This window comes from Anarrhichthys ocellatus, unplaced genomic scaffold (assembly GCF_004355925.1).
Source record: "Anarrhichthys ocellatus isolate YVR2014 unplaced genomic scaffold, GSC_Weel_1.0 scaffold17, whole genome shotgun sequence".
Lineage (NCBI taxonomy): Eukaryota > Metazoa > Chordata > Actinopteri > Perciformes > Anarhichadidae > Anarrhichthys > Anarrhichthys ocellatus.
This window is the reverse complement of record NW_022280047.1, coordinates 2,964,900-2,979,098: the sequence shown is the minus strand read 5'-3', so window position 1 is coordinate 2,979,098 and position 14,199 is coordinate 2,964,900. Positions and strand designations below refer to the sequence as shown.

General features: G+C 43.8%; 1 protein-coding gene across 2 annotated transcripts in view; it reads right to left on the bottom strand.

The window, feature by feature from the left end:
* Positions 1-14,199, bottom strand: part of fbxl17 (F-box and leucine-rich repeat protein 17) — a 204,512-nt gene that overhangs the window by 19,995 nt on the left and 170,318 nt on the right. The window lies entirely within an intron of this gene.

Here is a 14,199-nt window from a genome sequence, read left to right as displayed (position 1 = left end):
CAATCGGCGGGCGGATGGAGGAGACCTGTGCTCCGCCAGTCGATTGATAGCGCTGCTCGGTGATCGATTGGCAGGTCCTGGGCTTTGTTCTCCCCCTCTCTCTCGCGCGCGGCGATCGCTAATGAGAGTGGGAAGGGAGGAGTCGGAGCGAGGGGATGAGAGAAAGATGAAAGGAGGAGGGCAAAGACAGGGAAAGCCTTTGACAGCACCTTCAAATAGTTACTTAGCCCTGATGTTGTTGTTTTGTTTCGCTTTTTCATTTGCAGAAATCCATTTCACTTGGAAACTTTGTCTTCCACAAACAAGCTTAGGACTCAAACATCACTTAAACGAGGTGAAGAACTTTGTCTCTACAAACTTGTCTTTCATGTTCAGTTCCTTCCCGTCTCCCCCTTCATCGCTTTTATCACCAGCACTTTCCTAAATAACTCTACATATTACAGTATTAAATAACATGCAATCAGCAGATTGTTGATGTCACCGCACACGCAGACTCACTGGCCAAGACTTTATGTGTGTGTGTGTGTTGTGTGTACACTGTGGAGCGGGAGCTTGTTCCCACAGGAGAAGGGAAATGAATAATCTTATGCTTTTTGAATCAACTGCATGTATTTAGCCGTCTTTCCTCTCGACCAGCTGTAGCTATGTAATGTAGATTCTCTCCTACACACACACACACATACACACACACACACACACGCACGCACACACACACAACCATCTTGCGTACAGTATGTAACATATGTAATATATAGCTCCGGGCACTTGGAGTGCTCCACATGTGGTTCCCTTTGTGCTCCGGCATGCTCTTGGATGCCATGTATAATGGCACATTATGGCTGAACAGGCAGTAACAAGGCTTTGAAGCTACAGAATGTTTCATGTAAAACGGCACCATGGGGAAGAGGCTCCATCAGGCCAGATGGGTGAACAGCACACAGAGTAGCCATGTTTTTTTTGTTCTTTTTTTTTTTTCCACTAGTGGTGACCTGGCTAAGTATTCTAAAAATGGAGACACTCGTGTTTTCGTATGTGTGCTTGAGTGTGTGTGAGACTGGTGAGACATCCAGCAGGTGAATGGCTCCCCCATCCTGTTCCCCTTGTCATGTCCAATCACATGATACCAAATTCGATTACCGGGGCTCAGACCTCTCGTCTGATGTTAAGACACACACATATTGCTGCTGTTAAAAAAAAATAAAAAAACTCCCTGCAGACTTCCTTCGGGGCTTTTCTAAAAGAAACGGAGAGATCAAATAAAAGAGGAGCGCTTCACAGTTAACCGAAGCAAACAACAGAACTCCCTCCACTTCCCCTCCACCAGCTCCAAGTCCCTGTTTCTTCCACTTCGACGTTATTTCTTTCAACCTGCCAGAGTGAGAGGATCGAAGCGGACAGGTGCCCACCACGGTGAATGTGTAAGAAGTGCGAGTGAATACATTGACCATGCATTTCCTGATTACTCTGCTGCACTCACCTAAGAGCACAACCGTCCTGCTCTAAATGACTGAATCACAGCCTCCGGACTTCATGCAGAAAAAACATGTGGCAGTTTGAGATAGCTGCTGGGAGAAAGCGCAGAGCAAATATCCATAAACATCATTTTGTTATGCTCTCAAGTTGGTCAACTGGAGAGTCAGATAATGCCTCTGTTAGGAGGAGCCAAGTGCGAGGCTATTTAGACTTGTTTAGTAACTGGTCACCATTACAGTCTAATATCCCTGTGTGTGCTCTGCTTCGCTCCCTCCTCCTTTGAGCTCCAGCTGGCAAATCGAAATCCTCGGCTACTTTTGCAACTTTTTACCGACAGTCGTGCTCACCTTGTCAGACATGGAGAGTTCAACTGGACAGTGTGTTTAAATGTACACACAAAAATATGTCAAGAGTTTTATCTATAATTTCAATATTATATTCATATATTTTTGGGCTAAAAATACAATCGTACTACTCAATTTGCTTTTTAGGGTGTCTGCTAATTGCATTGCTTGAAACGTGACCAACTATAATGATTTTATTTTAAATACAGGGTTTTCAAAAACTCTTGACTATGAGGGACTATGGGAGCAGGAAATTGTCTTTCCTGACTGATAATGATTTTCTGTCGGAGAAATAGATGAAGCGATATGCACGAGAAGTTTAGGTGGGAAAGATGTGGACGAGTCAGAGGAGAAGAGATGGGAAAATCCCATTCTGGCAGCAGGAGCTGTGACTGAGTGGTGACTACACACTCTCAGACGGTAATGAGGACACACTCTGCTGCCCTGCCTGAAAATGGCTTTAGGATCTGGCGCTCTCTCTGTGTGTGTGTGTGTGTGTGTGTGTGTGTGTGTTCACACCATCTCTTTAGTGTGAAAAGAAGCAGAGAGAGACAGAGATTGCTCTTAAATCCTATGTATCATTCATTTTGAGTATGGCGCATTTTACCTGTCTGTTACCAAATCTGTCATTTGGGGATAAAGCTATGTCATCATACGAGAAACAGGTGGGGATCCCATCTAGAACCAACTGCTCCAGTTTATTTAAGCAACTCCGGGGATACGGGTCAACTTACCCTCTTGTCAATCAATCACCAAACAACAAATCAGTCAATGGATCAATATAAAGAGTCTCATGGACCGTTCAGTGCCTTTAGGAACGGTATTTATGTGTCAAAATCAGAAACGGCAAACCGCTCACTGCTGCAATTCTTTCATTAAGATTTCTCCGAACGTTGGATTTTAAGTGGAAGGCGCTACTCACAGCTTTCAGTTAGGAACCGAGGTGACAAATGACGAGCAAAGGTGGATAACCGGTGTTCCATTAACTTCTACATTATCTCCACACAGAGATTCATAACCTATTACTTTCCCATATCAGGCACAAGCTGTTATCAAACGCCATAAAGAACGGATTTATCCAAACACGGGAGCGGCTCCATAGGCCGTGGTAACCACAAGACAGGGGTCAGGAGTTGGTCAATGCTGCGATGACCGCAACTTGAGAAGAAAGCTTCCCTAATCAGCTTACTCGCCCTATCTCTGTACCTGACCCCGGAGCTTCAGGGGTTAAGCATCTTTTACAGGCTTATTAGATATTCACTTATTACATTCTCCTAAATGATGGTGTGCCATTACTGCTATCTTATTGCTCTGCAGCCATCCCCGTGCCTGTCTGCTGTAACCCTATACACCATATGTTAGCCGCTGATGAAGACGGAATGCTAACGAAAGAAGTGATGGTATATGGTTAAGACTTACTGTGTGCAGAGTGTGTGTGTGTGTGTGTGTATGAATATGGCAGCAGGGACAACACGCACACACAAAAAAACGTATTATGGCTGATGTATTCCAGAGAGCGCAAACTGTCATGTCTAATGTGAAAGACATTCACTTGGTTCTTTGTGTTGCGTTGAAAAACTTGGCCTCAGCTCTGCCCTCTCCACTGTGCTGCTGTTTGCACAAAAACAAAAAGAAACCCGCTTTTCACTTCTCATCCCTTTAGATTGTTGATGTTACGAGGGATGCAAAAGCTACTTTCAAAGCAGCTATTACAATCTGTGTTTTTGTCCCTCCCACTTTAGCAAATATACTCTAACCAGTACTGACGTGCATTATTGCAAGAAAGAGGCCGAGTTAGTTTTCATTCTGCTGTATTTTGTGAGATTCCTGAAAAAAAGTATAAAAAGCCAATAGAGGTGCAAGACTGGAAGATACACCTTTAATAACTGGGGTTGGGTATTAGGACGATACACACTGGTGAGATAATACTATCAGTCTGCAATCTGAGATTGTACCTTACCGTTATCTCTTGATGTATTCGGGCATTGTGGTAAATGTCGCAAATAAATTAACAGCATTGGTTTGTGGCTCTATTCCTTTTTTATACAATTTTATTTCAAATCAGCCAAAAACAGACATTCTTGTCTGATTATTTCAGACAAAAAATGGACAGAGGTGAAGGACTCTGGGCTCCGTTCTCTGAGAGTGAGTATTCATACATGTACACGTGTGTTTTTGTTCTTTGTGTGCGTGTGACATGATAATCCGTTGTGGTTGTGAACACAAACGTGTGTTTACATGTGCGTAAATATATACGTGAGTGCGCACACAGTGGAAGAAAACGGTGTCAGGAGACCTGAATGAGCACCATGTGGATGTCGCTTCACTCCTTTGATGCCCGTCTGACCTGGCCAAGCATTGGCCTCATGGTATGATTGATTAGCACACTACTGTCACCCTCAAAGCACACGGACAAACTAACTGGGGTCAAACAGAGTGCCAAAACTAATGCGGGAAACAACATGCCAAATAAAGCACTTGAAAAGCACACGCCAAGAGAAAAGAGAGGCTGTTGCTTTGGCCTGTGGTGAGCTGAGGATTATTAAATTAAAAGCTGTGAGAACTAGAGGGAACTGGAGTCGGCACACAGACAACCCTCTCCATTTAGAGGAGAAACAACCCCGCTGCTGCTGCGGACGTGAACTTGATGTAACAAAAACTGAGCTGCGTCTTCCAGGCCAGATGAAAATATTCAGATATGAAGAGAAGGAAAGAGAGGAAAAAGAAGGGAATAGGAGAGAGGAGAGAGAGAAAATGAGAGAGGCAGAGGTTCTACGGGGTGACGTTCTTTGCCCTGACATTTTGGGCAAATGCAATCAAAGGCCAGGGGAACTGAAATGAGCCAGGCTCCGCGGAGAGACACAGGAGAGAGGAGGAACAGATTGAGTGCGACACAAGAAGGAGGGAGAGCTCTTTATGGTGGGACATGCTCGATCTGGGAAATTAATTAGCCAGAGGGCAGGGAGAAGGCAGTGTGCCGACTCGTGTGTGTGTGTGTGTGTGTGAGCACTGAGGGTTTATGGCATTTCCCCAATCAGCCGATCTGATGTAAACCAGCTGACACATACCATTTTGTGGTAGTGTGTGCTTGTATGGTTTTATGTGCTTCTTGTGTACATGTGTGTGTGTGTGAGAGAGAGAGAAACAGAAGCAATCAGCAGACCCTGAAATGTTTAAGGGGTTAGGTAGAGACAGTACAACAGAAAAATGGACTTATTTTTTATGGTGGTCGAGCATCTGAATGTAATACACTTTTACACACACAGACACACACACTGACTGTTTTAGTGGTTGACGTACGATGACCTTGTGGAGGGGATGTGGAGTTTGGAGAGGAAGATTGGAAAGGTGAGTGAGTGGCAGCGAGGGGGAGAGATAGAGAGGAAGAGTGATGGGCAAGGACAGATAGACAGAGTGAAGGGGTGATAAGGAGAGATGGAGCTATCACAGAGGTGACCTACTACACGCTTTCCTTCACCACTGAGAGCAAGCACTCGTCACCTATTCGCACACACAAACACACACACACACGCACGGGTCAACGGGACACTTAACCGGTCGGCATTCGATTAAGGTTCAACACACTACGGTCTATGCTAAGAGCAGTACATTTGTTTCAATTCACAGAGAACTTAACGAGTAAGTTTCGAGAATGGGTTCCGACGAGACGCACTCAAAATCACATCACTCTTCAGAACTTTAAATACTCCGGACGTTTGTCATCATATGTCGCCTGAATCGAAAAGTAGCATATGGTAAAGTGGGAGCCAGGTAGCAATGTATCTATTTCCTTCTGTTGAACGATTCTTTTGTCAAAATTAAATGAAATTGGAGATTTTACAGCTGTTGAATGATTTCCATTGCGTCCAAGTGATCAAATGGAAAAGAACCTTTCAAAGCCAATTTCTGTTTGTTTTTGGATATTGTAAAAAAAAAAGATTTATTTGGGTTGGGACACACAATATGACCTTAAACAACAATATCTAATAAGTTATATTATTTGATATGTATAAAAAAAGTCAAGTGTCAAGTCAAGATAAAAAAATAACAAAATGCAAAAGGTGAAATAAATACAATACCACGTCGACACAGGTAGCAAGTAAACCTGCAACCAAACTGTGAGTGCTTTCCTCCCGGCGAGCTGCGACACCTAACAGCAATCGCCATTTTCTTTTGTACTTGTCAAAAGACAGGAAGTGGGCCGGCAGAGTGCCGGTTGTTAGTGATCCGGCTCACCTGGGCCGATGAGATGGCGAGCCCATAAAGCCAGCTCAGTCAGTCAGCCCCACATTCACATACATCATTCATGTTAGTTATTGTTGACGTGTCATTGATTTCTTGTGCATATAACTTTTTTTGTCTGAACTGTGAGCCAGCTCATGTGAGCCAACGTTAAAGTGTTAGAATCATGCTCTACATGCTGTTACATTACACGTTTCCCCTTTTACGCAGACGATACTGAGCTCTATCTGAGCTGTGACCCAGCAAGGAACCATAAAAACACTGTAAACCTGCAAAACAGCCTTCATTACATCCCCAAATGGACGTCGCAAAAATATCTTGTAACTAAATGCTGATAAGAGAGATATTGAACATAGGTCAAGATAGTGCAATCGCCCCAATATCAGTCTTGGTTCCCCGTCCCATTCAACAACTCGATCTTGGTGACCTTTTCGATTAAAGCCTCAGCTTAGTCAAACATGGCATCAGTGGTTCAATCGTGCTTTCATCATCTCAGAAATATTTCAAGGACAAGACCATTTCTTTCTCTCCCAGAAATCTGGAAACCGTTATCCACGCCTTCATAACAAGTCGATTAGACAACTGGAACTCCTTGCTCTCTGGCATCAGCCAACAATCCCCAAAAAATCCCTCTCCTGCCTCCATCTCATCCAAAATTCCACTAAGAAGAAACATGATCACATTTGACCCATCCTGGCTTCCTTACACTGGCTACCTGTTGCTTTTAGAATCGATTTAAAGATAGTATTGATTCCTTACAACGCCCAGAGAGGCCTACCAGACCTTGTACTGCCCCATGTCCCTTTTCGTGCCCTGAGATCCTCGTATGTGTCGTTCATTGTTGTGCCGAGGTCCATATTCAGACCTAAAAGTGATGGAGTCTTTGCAGTCAGGGCTCCTAGACTGTGGATTGACCTGCTTTAGGAGATCAGGGCTGCGAACTCTGTCCCATCTTTTAAATCACTAAACTTTACTGTGATCCTATCTGTGTTTTATGTCATTTTAGTTTTGGGCTTTTTGTTCATTTAAATCTCTTTGGGTTTTAAATGTGTTCTGTTTTTAATGTAAAGCACTTTGTCGCAGTGTTTTGAATGGTGCTATATGAATAAAGTTTATTTTTACTATGTTATTTACAGGTGTGTAGCACGTCTGACTTTTGTGCACAAGACCAAAGTTCAGCTTCTGTCCCAGAAAACCAATAAAGGTTTGGATTTTGATTAACTGTAATCTTTCCTGACCCTAACTCAATTATAAATAATTTTCCATATCCGCAATCTCTTCCTAACCTTATTCATACCGTCAATAAGGAGAAAAGTTTGCATGTAAAAACAAAATTTAAAAAAGTTGCTGAACATAATCCAGGATCTTGCGAAAATCCCCCAATAACAATGTCTGGCGATTGGGTTGATGCAACGCCTACCCCTCCCTCAGCACCACTGCTGACATTCCCTTGAGCAAGGCCTCTAACCCCCAGCTGTTCCAGTGATGCGGCTCAGTGTTTGAAGGTTAGACTCCGGTTGTACAGCTTCTAGGTGTGAATGTGTGTAAACGCCAGTGTGAACAGGGCATTCCTGAAAGAAAGCGCATTGCTCTCAATTTAAATTTGGTGGATTAATAGAGGTTATTAAAAAGTCAGAGAGCTCTCCAGGCATGCTGATGCAGTGTAGACGGCAGCAGTTCTTTAGCGTCCCTAATCGTCTCACCACATTTGTGGTGATGTCTCAGGTGGTTGTATAAATCTCTGCTGCTCTATCCTCAGTCATTATTTCCTCTGAATCCAAACATGTTCCACACAACAAAGAGGGACCCTCTCTTTCAGTACAGGCACAATGTGTTTGTCACGACTAAGATTGGATAATTGTATTTCCTCCTCGCTGTCAACAGCGGGGGTTTTTTTTTCTTCTTTTGATTCCGACTCATTTTGCATTTCTTTCGCCGTTCCATCGCTCCAGCTCGCTCGCACCACGTTAGAAGTATTTTTGTGCAAAGGAAACAGTTTTGGGGGAAATTGGGAGTGACTTTTATCGATCAGAAAGATCATTCTGAAAATGCAGCAGAATTGTGGTCACGTTAAGAATAACATTGCGTAGAGGTAAGAATCTAAATCTTGAATTCAATATAATTAACCAGGCAGCTGGTGTATCGGTATATAGATGCAGAGCAATTCCAAGAAAGGGCTCATTAAGGCCTGTAGTGTCTTCCTGTTTGTGTGTAATCTATGTGGAAAAAGTATGTTTATATATCCTTCTTCCTCAAAGACAACATCAACAAGGACAAAATAGACTCAATTACACACACACACACACACACCACACACACGCACATGCACACACACACAGGTTCCCATTGCCATCAGCAGTAAAAGCAGGATATTAAGCTCTATTTCAAACCAACAGCACCTTTGCTCCTTTGCACCTCTCCTTTGAGGATATTAATCCTCCCCACCTTCTCTCTCTCTTCCCCTCTCTGTCTCTTTCTCCATCACTCTCCCTCTCACTCTCTCTCTATTTGGGATTGTGTACAACAGGAAAACCGCTCTCCAATTCTGACATGACAGACGGAGGGGCATAAAGCTCAGCGACTTTAATTTGAAATGAGGCGGTGAGAGAGGAGCGGAGAGGAAGCGAAGTGGAGGAAAGAAGACGAAAATGAAGACAGACAGGCATCCATAGTCACTGAACTGCGTGTTGCATGCGTCTGACTGGAATTAACGTAGCGTAGCAATAGTTATGGCTTTGGTTATGGATTACGGCTAATCCTCTAGCATAGGGAGCAGGTCTTAAAGGTAATTACATGCTACTATTGGATCCAGAGCCCAGAAATGGGCCTCTCTTACATCACGCTTATTAAGATCCAGACGAAAAAACTGGCTGCWCTTACATACTGCTTAGGCAGAGGACAGGTTAACGCAACATGGCATTCTCTGCCAATCTTAATGCTATAAGAGAGCATTGTTGCTGACATCTCAGCTGTTCTTTTAGCTCTGTGATGGGAAGAGGAAAAGCAACGGCTCAAGGATACAAAAAAGAACTGGTAGTGGGACTTAGAATTAATCTAGTCATCATCATAAAGGCAAAATAGTGAGCAGTTCTCTCTCTCACACACACACACACACACACACACACACACACACACACAGAGTATTAAGCAATTAGCAGCTCCACTCCGTTCTCAGCGAATAATACCAGCATTGACGGACAGGAAGATGAACACACTGGACTGTTTATGTTAGGCTTGTGCCATGCAGTCACTTATTATTTTTTTCAACCATTTCCTCCCCAAAATACCCCTCTGACTCCGTCTAATAGACACAGTCACAATCCAAGTGCCGCTAAGTCTGTGTCTGTGCCTTATCTCTGGCCTTTAACAGTCCGCCCAGTCCGCTTTAACCCAGCGGGAATCATTAACCAGACACACACTTCCTCTTCCCCCACCACTGACAAAAGCCTCACATCGTTATGATCACAAGACTGTGTGTGTGAGTGTGTGTGTGTGAGAGAGAGAGAGAGAGAGAGAGAGTGTGTGTGTGTGTGGTTACATCTGTGTGTGAATTAGGGGGCTACTTAGCCCCTGAAACAACCCCTAAAACAAATGACCCGGTACCAATTAGTTGCACAACAATTAGGGTAGTAGACCGTTGACAGCAGGCAGACCCACCCAAGGAAAGGCTTGAGTTGTGCCCGTTTCTTCCCTGAAGCCTGAATCCAATAAGAATAGGAACAAACAAACCTCGACGCTGCAGGGTAAATGCTGACATGGCATGTATGTAGAGTAAGCCCTGTCCTGAACTCCATGTTCTTGTCTCAGCTCAACCTTTCATTTTCTACCGATGAATCAGCCAAAAACAAAGAAGTTCATCATTGAAAGACATATTGATTACACGTAATACTTCCACTTTGCCAGTGTGAACGGGTTTCTTTCTAAATTTTAAAAACTGCAGTGGTGCTGGCCCTTTGTCTTTGGTTTGAGATACCGTGTTAAGTAAACCTTCGGGAAGAGTTTCCGGAGTGGGTTTCTGAATGTTCTCTGATGATCTGCGATACATCAGCAGGGATACCAGACAAAGGGCAAAGTCAAAGATCTCAACATGGATAAGTTAAAGATGTTAAAACACTGCTAGATGAGCATTGAGGAAGTATTATTAAAAACGATTTTTTTTAACAGAAAAGCGTACCGTCTCCATTGAAGAGTGGCATTTGACATTCAAAGCGCTCTTTCCTTCTTTTCTCGCTCTCCATTTCGTGCCACTTCGGTCTCCTTTATACAAACTCCTAATGGCTCATGAGTCTGTAACAGCACTTCGTCAGGTCTCACCAAAAGCTCTTTAGCAAAGTTTAAAGCTCCCGTGATGTTTTCTGATCGATACCTGGCCATAACTCAAATCACACGTGCTGTTACTGTATGCGCCGCACACTATCAGCCAAAGTGCACCGACGCGCACACACTCGCACGCGCACACACACGCACACACACACACACACACACACGTACATTTCCATGAGCGCAGACAATGTTTTTGATCAATACCTGGCTATAGATCAAACACCTTTTTTCAGTTTACGACTAACCTTTCCCAAGGCTCATTTCAGACGCACACAGAGTAACTCATGTCTTACTTTGAGACCGCTGCTCGGACTGCGTCTATGAAATTGATAAGTGCTCTTAAATGCAAAATGACAGTTTAAGAACCTTGTTTTTCTGCCGCGGCGCAGTCAGAATGTCTCATAAAAACACAAAGCACTTTTCTCCAGGAGGTAACTTCATTGCCCGCGCCAGAGAGAGAGACGTACACAACAGGCCAAATGTGCTGCTTAAAGACCTGAAACTGCGTGAGAGTTCTTCTTTAATGGATCATTTGTCCGAATGCAACAAGGAGAACGGATTTGCGTGGAAACTATTCCCCCCCCTCATGTTTTCCATTATATTCAGAATTTGAGAAATAGACGAGTTTGTTTCGCCACAAATATTTCAGCTTCGACATGACGTTTTAGGAGCCCACTGACAATCAGCCGATAACGTTTTAACATCGGAGTTCCCATTGCAGCTGTGCTCCCCATGTCATCCCTTACTTACTCCCTTTCTCACAGTCACTTTTCTCCCATCCTGTCACCCCCCCTCCTCTCTCTTCTTCTGCCCCTTTCTTTCTTCCTGTTTGCATTACCCTTATCCTCTTTCCCATCCTCCCTCCTCTCTGTCTTTATCCTCCTCCCGATCCTCTCTAAAGGATGCTCCAATGTTCAGGGTCACCGTCTCCCCCCTCAGTAGCTCTGTTGACCTTCTAACCTCTTTACGACTGGGGTCAGCGCCTGTCGCCATGGTGTTTAACATCCCCGTGGGAGGTCATCTGTGTACATGGGTTCGGTGTACAACTCAAACATGCGCATACGCATTATTTATAATGTCAGCGGCGTTGACCTTTTACATTCACTTTAATCTTTCACTCAGGTTACGAGCCAAGACAGACAACCGTCAGTGTTTCTGACTAACCTCCCCCAATGTTTGCCCCAACATCCTTTATCCAACCTCCCTCCCTTCATTCTTGTCCCTTACTCTCCGTCTCCCTGCGGTCTCAACAGGTCTCTTTTCTCTTTGGATGTTCTCGTCTCTGTGACTTTCAACTGCAGGTTATTGGGTTACACAACCACAATAGAAAGACAATTATCTTGTGTAGCGGTGGCTGTAACCTGTGCCTGGGAAGCAAAGAAGAACATCTATGAAAACAGCTCTTCCTGCTGATATGAGGAGCTCAGTGGCAGCATGAGGCACACAGGCCAAATTCACTGTAACAGCCTCAATTTTATACATGAACATACGGTGATTTTCTCTTTTGCCTCCTGAAGGTAATGCTTGGATGCATTTCTAGTTTATAATATATGTACATGTGGAATCTAATAAAGGAATTTGCACACTGTAATGCTGAGCAATTTTGTCACCATAACAAAACACACTTCTTACTTTTGAATTCAGAGGAAACTTAGATTTTTAAACAAGCACAAAAATAAATAAAAAATTGTCCTGTTATAAAGTGACAGTTTAGTCAAATATTCCCCAGGTGGGTCATCTGTTTTGGTTTGTAAAACATTTTGCCGTAGTCTGTGTGATGACACCTGACAGCAGAAATATGCTGCAATTTCAATCAGTCCAGCTGGCTACAGATGTTGCTTAGCACCCTTGCTTTCCCACTCAAAACATTTTTTTAAATATCATAAGACCTTTTTTCTATTTGTGCACTTAAGTATACTGGAGTGTATATGTACAGTATGTGTGTGTGTATGTGTTAGAATACATTAGCACTGTTGCTGAATGGATCCAGAGTCCACACCGAAGGAGATCTTGCAGCTGTTGCACTGCTTTCACTGCCTGGCCGGGCCAGGCAAGGTGTTCCTCTTGAGTGTATAATCATGTGCACTTCTTACAATGTGTGTGTGTGTGTGTGTGTGTGTGTGTGTGTGTGTGTGTGTGTGTGAAGTATGTTCCTGCTTACTTTTGAGGGGTGTCTGTCTGTGTTTGCTCTTGGCTCTGAGAGCGTACACATCTGTTCCAGAGGGAGTGGGTGAGCTCTGCGAGGCCAAACAACACTCAATGGGCAAATGATACAAGTCCTGCACTCCTCCTCCATAAATTACCAGCTCATTACATTAATGCAACCCATTTAGCATGGGAAGAGGGGGGAGGAAAGGAGCAGGATGTAAGAAAGGACTGCGGGGGGAAAAGAAAGTGTTTGGGTGTAGCAAGATTCATACGGGGTGCCCCCCAAGAAAAGGGGGGGGGAGGGATATGGCAGGGAAATAAGGAGGGAGGAAGTATGGGGAGAAGGAAGCGAGGGAGAGACACAGGAGGGGAGGAGGAAGAAAAGACAGACGGTTTGCTGTGATGTGTTTAAGGAGCTTTTCAATCTCAACAGAAGTGCTTTTCATTAGGTTAAAATCTATCATCTATGCTGGTGCAAGAAGAAAAAAAAACAATGGGGGAATATTATTATAGATAGTGGCTACAGTAGGAGACACAGATATAGACCCAGACAGAGCGAGGGAGTGGAGGAGAGAGAGGGAGAGAATGGGATGAGATGTAACAGTTGTAATTGAATAGCGAACTAGAGAGGGCCTGAGTGCAAGCACTGATTAATACAATTCAAATTGATTGTCTCCTAGTAGCTGTGAGAACATCTCATTCTGACTTTCATATTTGAATGTTCAGCATGTTCTCTGCGTGCATGAGTGCGTGTGTGTGAGTGTGTGTGTGGGTGTAACAGAGAGCAGCTTCTGAAGGGTAGGGAGATAGAGAGTGCCCTCTAGTGCTGGCTGCTTCTTTTACCCCACCTTTACATGGAGACACAGGGTGCTTTTGTGCTCTTCGTCAAGGATGTGTCAAAGTTTTCCCCGTCCTTTATATTATGGTTATCTATCCACACATAAGCATTGTTGCTCCCTTTTAGGAAAAGCCATCTGCTGCTTTTTTGGTTCAATTTTGTCCAGTATAAAAAAAAATAAAATAAAAATCTTTCAGTTTTAATTGGGTTTTGTGCGTTAATACTTTAATTTTTTCATTGTGGCATGCTCGGTTTACTGTCAATCAGGAGGAAATGCACGTCTCCATAGGTGAAATACTCAAAAACACATTTTATCATCTTTATTACCAGATAAACTACTTTGTATTTGGCATGTTTTCGATGGATAGAGCATCAGTTCATTTCAGGCTCAATTGACAGCGCATACAACGACAAAAATTACAGTTGAATCTAACAACATCCGGCATTTAAAAAATGGCTGCGTAAAGGGCTGCAGTACGTGTAGACAGTAATAAATGTGTTTTCCATATACCCCAGTTTCCTCCCAACTTTATCTCTCTGTCTATTTCTCGATATAAATTAGAGTGATAGCGCAGGAGAAGCAGAACACGATCATATAGATGAGAGCGGAGGTGGCTGAGGGGGGGAAGAGTCGAGTTCCATTTGCACCTCAGGAGTAACGGAGAAGGATTTATAGTCGGGGTGTGAAACAATCATTCATGTTAGCGAGTCGGGCCCTGCGTTCAATTAGCAATAGCTTGTATCTCACACTAACTCCCTCTTTCTGTGAGCCAGGAAATCCAGTCAGCGTTGTGGACAAGCCCCCCCCCCCCCCCCCCACACACACACAAA